Genomic DNA, 6,554 nt, shown 5'->3' on the forward strand with positions numbered 1-6,554 from the left:
AAGCTGGCCGTCCCCTAAGATTTAAATAATGAGGCAAGTTCCTGCTGATTGTGCCCGTCTGGGGACATTCAAGGAGGCTTTTCAATTTGAGCTTTTTTTAGGTGCTATTTTGCATGTTTTTAATGTTAGATATTTTATTTACTAAGAAGCTGACAGGTGTACACCAATTAAACTAGTAAATGGTTCATTATAGTTTTTATGTAATTTTCAGCAGTCCAGAACCAAGTTACCTACAGGTGGAAGAGCACTGGACACTGCTATTTTTGTGATAGAAATTTTCAACTCTATTAATAAAACTGTACCAGGTTACTACTCTTACATTAATGAATTTTTTTTTAAGCCAATGACTATATTCTGTTACACTGCGCTGGTTTATGGAAGATTTTACGTTTAATTATGCAAATGAGTTTGGGTGGAAACTTCAAAGCACTTCGGAAAAAACACCAATTTCAAGCACAATTTATACCCAGTTTCCTGATTGCACCCAGAGTGGAAACTTCACTCTAATGAACGTTTGCTAACGCTTTTGAATTTGCAGTGTTCCCAAACATTGATCCAGAAAGGTATGCAATTCCATATGGCCTGTATTATCTTGCATTAAGCTGTCACTCAATGCTGTTTTGGACTCTGAAGTGAAAAACAATTTAACCGTACGAAAATTCTCTAAACCTTCCTGCTTATACCGATGTTGAAACCGGTCACTATGAACTGTGCAGCATGCCACACCTACTTTGCTGAACAATTCATATAATAAATTATAATTAAAATGGTGACCTTTCAGTTGCACTTTTCAGCCCAGGTGTGATCTTGAGATGAGGGTGGGGCATTAATTGATGCTTCATCCGATTCTCAATGGTGAAATACAGTTTTATGACTAAAAAGTCTTCATTATGAGCTCCTGTTCTCCTTGCTGTAAAGTGGGGAGCAAGAAGTGACTGCCAGGCATTTAAAAAAAAAACTATGGCCAGTCCTATTTTAGTGATCAATTTCAACATTCAGACATATTTAGAGCAGTCCATCTTGGGTGAGGAATAAGGAGGTGGCACCTGGAAATAAATTTGATACAAGTTTTCAGTAAGCATTGAAATTGGAATCCAGGGTTGAAGGCAATAGAAACATGTATAAACATTACAACCATAGACAAACATGTGAAATAGGAGCAGAAGTAGGCCGTTCGGGCCCATCGAGCCTCCTCCGCCATTCAGTAAGATCATGGCTGATCTGTTTATGTTTCGAATCCATATTCCCATCTACCCCCCGATAACCTTAGATTCTTGTTAGGTAAGGGAATCAATCTACCTCTGCCTTAAAAATATTCAATGACCCTGCTTCCACTGCCTTCTGAGGCAGAGTTCCAAAGTCGCACAACCCTCTGAGAAAAAAAATCCTCCTCATCTCTGTCCTGTAAGGGCGGCCCCTAATTTTAAAATCGTGCTCCCTAATTCTGGACTCACAAGAGGAGACATGCTTCTCATGTCCACCTTGTCGAGACTGTTCAGGATCTTATAAACTTCAATCAAGTCACCATCTGAGTTTGTTATGATTGCTTTATTTATACTCTTATTTCTGATTTCCATATATGGAGAATTTCTATTTTTTTAATTCATTCATGGGATGTGAGCGTCCTTGTAAAGCTAGCATTTATTGTCTGTCCCTAATTGCCCTTGAGAAGCTGGTGAGCCGCCTTTTTGTATGTACACCCACTGTGCTGTGCTAGTTCCAGGATTTTGATGCAGTGATAGTGAAAGAGTGACGATATAGTTACAAAACAGGATGGTGGATTACTTGGAAACTTGTAGACAGTGGCGTTCCCATGCATCTGTTGCCCTTGCCCTTCGATGTGCTAGAGGTTGCAAGTTTGGAAGGTGCTGTTGAAGGAGCCTTGGTGAGTTGCTGCACTGCATCTTGTAGCGGGTACGCACTGCTGCCATGGTGCACTGGTTATGGAGTGAGTGAATGCATAAGGTAGTAGATGGGGCACTGATCAAGCAGGCTGCCTTGTCCTGAATTCTGTTGAATTTCTTGAGTATTGTTGGAGCTACACTCATCCAAGCAAGTGGAGAGTTTTCCATCATACTCCTGACTTGTGCTCTTGGATGGTGGACAGGCTTTGGGGAGTCAGGAGGTGAGTTAGTCTCCTCAGAATTCCCAGTCTCTGGCCTGCTCTTGCAGACACAGTATTTATATGGCTGGTCCAGTTAAGTTTCTGGTCGATGATAACCCCCAAGGTGTTGATGTGGCGATTCAGCTATGGTAAAACCGTTGAATGTCAAGGGGTACTGGTTCGAGACTCTCTAGTCAGAGATGGTCATTGCCTGGCACTTGCATGGCATGAATGTTACTTGCCACTTATCAGCCTAAGCCTGAACGTTGTGCAAGTCTTGCTGCATGCAGGCACAGATTGTTCAATGCATGGGGAGTTGTGAATGGAATTAAACACTGTAATCATCAACGAACATCCCCACTCCTGATCTTATGATGGAGGAAAGTTCATTAATGAAACAGTTGAAGATGGTTGGGCCAAGGATATTACGCTGAAGATCTCCTGCAGCAAAGTCCTGGGGTCTCCTAGAACTACAGCTATCTAGGCTGCTGTGCTAGGCATGACTCCAACCAGTGGAGAGTTTTCCCCCTATTCCTATTGATTTCAATTTTGCTGGGGCTCCTTGAAGCTGAATTTGGTCAAATGCTCCCTTGATGTCAAGGGAAGTTACTCTCACTTAACCTCTTTTGTCCATGTTTGGACCAAGATTTAACGAGGTCTGGAGCTGTGTGCCCCAGCGGAACCCATCCGAACATCATGAACAAGCTTGTGCTAAGTTTTGCTTTATTGCACCGTTAACTACACCATTAACTACGCCTTCTATCACTTTGCTGATGGTTGAGGGTAGATTGGTGGGGTGGTAATTAGCCATATTGGGTTTGTCCTGCTTTTTGTGGATAGGATGTACCTGGGTAATTTTCCACATTGCCTGGGTAGATGCCAGTGTTGTTGCTGTACTAGAACAGCTTAGCCAGGGACACTGCTAGTACTGGAGAATGTCTTCAATACTACTGCTGAATGTTGTCAGGGACTGTTGTATCATTGCCTTAATTTAATTCATTCCATATAATATTACCTGGAGACTGGCATCTGTGATGCTGGGGATCTCAGGAGGCGGCTGAGATTGATCATCCTGGCTGAAGATGGTTGCAAATGCTTCAGCCTTTGCACTGATGTGCTGGGTTCCACCATCTTTGAGGGTGGGAATATTTGTGGAGCCGCCTCCTCTGGTTAGTTGTTTAACTGTCCACCACCATTCACGACTGGATGTAGCAGTACTGCAGAGCATTGATCTGATTTGTTGGTTGCAGGATTACTTTGCTGTATTTATCGGATGCTCCTTCCATTGTTTAGCATGCAAGCTGTCCTATGTTGTAGCTTCACCAGATTGGCACCTCATTTTTGGATATACCTGGTGCTGCTCCTGGCATGCTCTGCTGCGCTCCTCATTGAACCAGGTTTGGTCCGCTGGCTTGATGATAACAGTAGAGTGAGGCATTGCAGGGCCATGAGGGTATAGACTGTGATTGAATGATATTCTGCTGATGGCTCACAGTGCCTCATGGATGCCTAGTTTTGAGCTGCTAGATCTGTTCTGAATCTATACCACTTATCACAGTGGTAGTGCCACACAACATGATGGAGCTTGTCCTTAGTGTGAAGATGTGATTTTGTGGTCACTTCTATCAATACTGTCATGGACAGCATCTACAACAGATAGATTGGGGAGGACTTAGCAAGAGGGCAAAACCTACTTGACTGGTTCTCTCTCCATCTGCTGTGGGCCTGTATGGCAATATGTCCTTCAGGCTTTGGTCAGCTCACTCGTCAGCGATGTTAACGGTCACTCTTGGTGATGGACGTTGAAGCCCCCTCATTCAGAGTACATTCTGTACTCTTATTACCCTCAGTAATTTTTCCAAGTGTTGTTCAACACGGAGGACTACTGATTCATCAGCTAAAGCATCTGGGGTGTAGGGTACGTTAATTTAGAATCGACAAGAGACTTCTTTGCCCATGTTTGACCTAATGCTATGAGATGTCATTGGGTCCGGAGTCAAAGTAGAGGACTCCCAGGATTACCCCATCCCAACTTTATACTACAGTGTCGTTACCTCTGATCTGTCTGTCCTGACAGTTGCAGAGAACATAGCCAGAAATGGTAATGGAGGAGTCTAGGATATTGGCTGTAAAATATGATTCTGTGAGCATGACTGTCCGGTTTTATAATGTTTCACTTTCTGTAGTTGTTTGATACAACTGAGTGGCATGCAGGGTCATTTCAGAGGCCAGAAGAGCCAACCACAGTACTATAGGTCTGGAGTTAAGTCAGATCTGGTTAAGACAGCAGATTTCCTTCAAGAAGGGCATTCATGAATCAGATGGCTTTTTATGACAATCTGGTAGTTTCATGATCATCATTACAGAGACTAGCTTTTTATTTTAGATTGATTAATTTATTGCATTTAAATTTCCACAGCTGCTGTGGTGGGATTTGAACTCATGTCCCCGACAGAAGTCTGAGCCTCTGGATCACTAGTCTAGTAACTTACCACTGTGCTACCGCCCCCTTTAATGGTTTCAGATGTAAAGTCATGGCATAATTAAAATATATCTATTGTTGAGAGGAAGAGAAAAGGGTACATTAAAAATTAAATTTAAAATCTCCCTAATTTTTTGCCTCTTAGTGTTAATGAGGTGTAATTGTTTTCTTAGCACCTCATACCGCCAGGATATGTTGAGCAAAGTGAGCTATAACACAGGAGTAAATAGTATAATCTGTCGCCTGAAGTCACATTTATTGTGACTATATCAAGGTCGTTTTCATCAGCATTGTGTATTGCAGCATTTATTTTGTTGATTTCAATCTATTGTATCTGAAGTCTCTTGCTGAAGACTCTGAAAATCATTTTTTTAAATGATTAATGAACATATTGCATATTGATTAGCGAAAGTATAATGGAATAAATTTAACTTTGGGTAATGGTATGAAATGGGGGATATAGAATCATTTGTCAGGTTGACTTCAATGTAAGGGAAGATGGAGCAGGGTGTGAAATCTTACTATGATCCATCTTATACCGTCGTTCAAGGTTAAATCAGCGAGAATGCATACTTGCAAAAGAAAAGTGAGCTTTATTTCCTTGAGCAGCTGTAAAAAGCTTTTGTAATTTAAATTTAGCTTTTCTACAAGAACAATATTGGGAATAATTTACACAAAGCAGCTTGTTGGTGAAGAAGCCCAGGGAAAGCTCTGATTTGTTTGCTGCTTTCCTATGTGATTATTTAGTGTGAAGATGTCCTTCAGTCTTTTCCTCATAACAGAATTAAGCCGCATTTTGATGTACTTTGTTACCTCTATCTGCATGACTTAGGATGCAAGGGGTTTACCTAGCAATCAATAGATAAGCAGCCCAACAATCCACAGGTTTTAATGCCTCCTGGGCTAGGAAAGGGAAATACAAAGATTATAACTCTGGTCAATCCAATTAGTTCTGCTCAAAATTTGGGCTACAGAAAATTTGGCTGGGCTTCACTGATGCTTTTTATGGTCCTGTAGCTGGGTATATTAGGTTCATGGATGAAAAATGGCCACTTGAGCAAGCAATGGAACACATGCCAGCATCTGTTGAAATGTATTTCAGCAAGTGTCACATCTTCAGGCAAGTGCCAATACAATTGGAAGAAAAGAGTATTCCAGTCTAGCAAATAGATAACGTATTATTTAAAGCCATATGCTTAAGGATCAGATAGTTTAATGGCTTTGTCCTCATTTTCACTAAAAGAGTTGTATATTTTTATTTAAAAATACAGGTAACCCATTACATTGCATTATTGCTGCAAGATGCAGCATTGTAATGTAAATGAGGTGGCACGACTGCTGGAGGAGGTAAGAACTAACTTGGTGGTTTTCCAAGACTCTTCCAGTGCCACTGGTGGAAAATGTAAACAGTTGGGACTGACTGCCATTTTATTTTTTTGTCCTCTGTTGGCTAGATGTGGTTAAATATTGCTGAGCTGTATGGATCTTCCACCTCTGTTGAGGAGCATTTATCATTTGAAAACAAGTTGTGGAATCATAGGTTGTTACAACATTGGCCAATCAAGTTCCCTGGGTTTTTCTCTGGCTAGTCCTATTCCTTTCTCCTGTTCACTCCCCATAACTACAAACATTCTTCATGTTCAAGAAACTAATTCCTTCTTTTAAAATGCAGCTGCTGACTCCTGGGAAACCCAGCTTGGTAGCTGTGAAATTTAAATCGTGCTCCCAGTTACACTGTGGAAGGCTGATTTTAAGTATGATTGATGAAGTGCCCCACCTCTCCAAAATGGGACACAAGTATGACATGCCCATGGCTTTTAAAAGAAAAATTACACAGACACATATGTGTTCCCAAATTTTAATGTTTAACCACTCCTGTCCCCTTACCCTTTTTTCCCTTATGGGGTGTGCCTTATCAGGGCTCGTGTGCCTGAAAATGGCCAAGTTTGACTCTTGATTGGGAAAAGA

General features: G+C 41.4%; 1 protein-coding gene across 6 annotated transcripts in view; it reads left to right on the top strand.

Annotated features, from left to right (window-relative positions):
• The window catches only part of tesk2 (testis associated actin remodelling kinase 2), a 122,665-nt gene that overhangs the window by 105,317 nt on the left and 10,794 nt on the right, over positions 1-6,554 (top strand). The window lies entirely within an intron of this gene.

Source organism: Cetorhinus maximus, chromosome 17, assembly GCF_964194155.1.
Source record: "Cetorhinus maximus chromosome 17, sCetMax3.hap1.1, whole genome shotgun sequence".
NCBI classification, from domain to species: domain Eukaryota; kingdom Metazoa; phylum Chordata; class Chondrichthyes; order Lamniformes; family Cetorhinidae; genus Cetorhinus; species Cetorhinus maximus.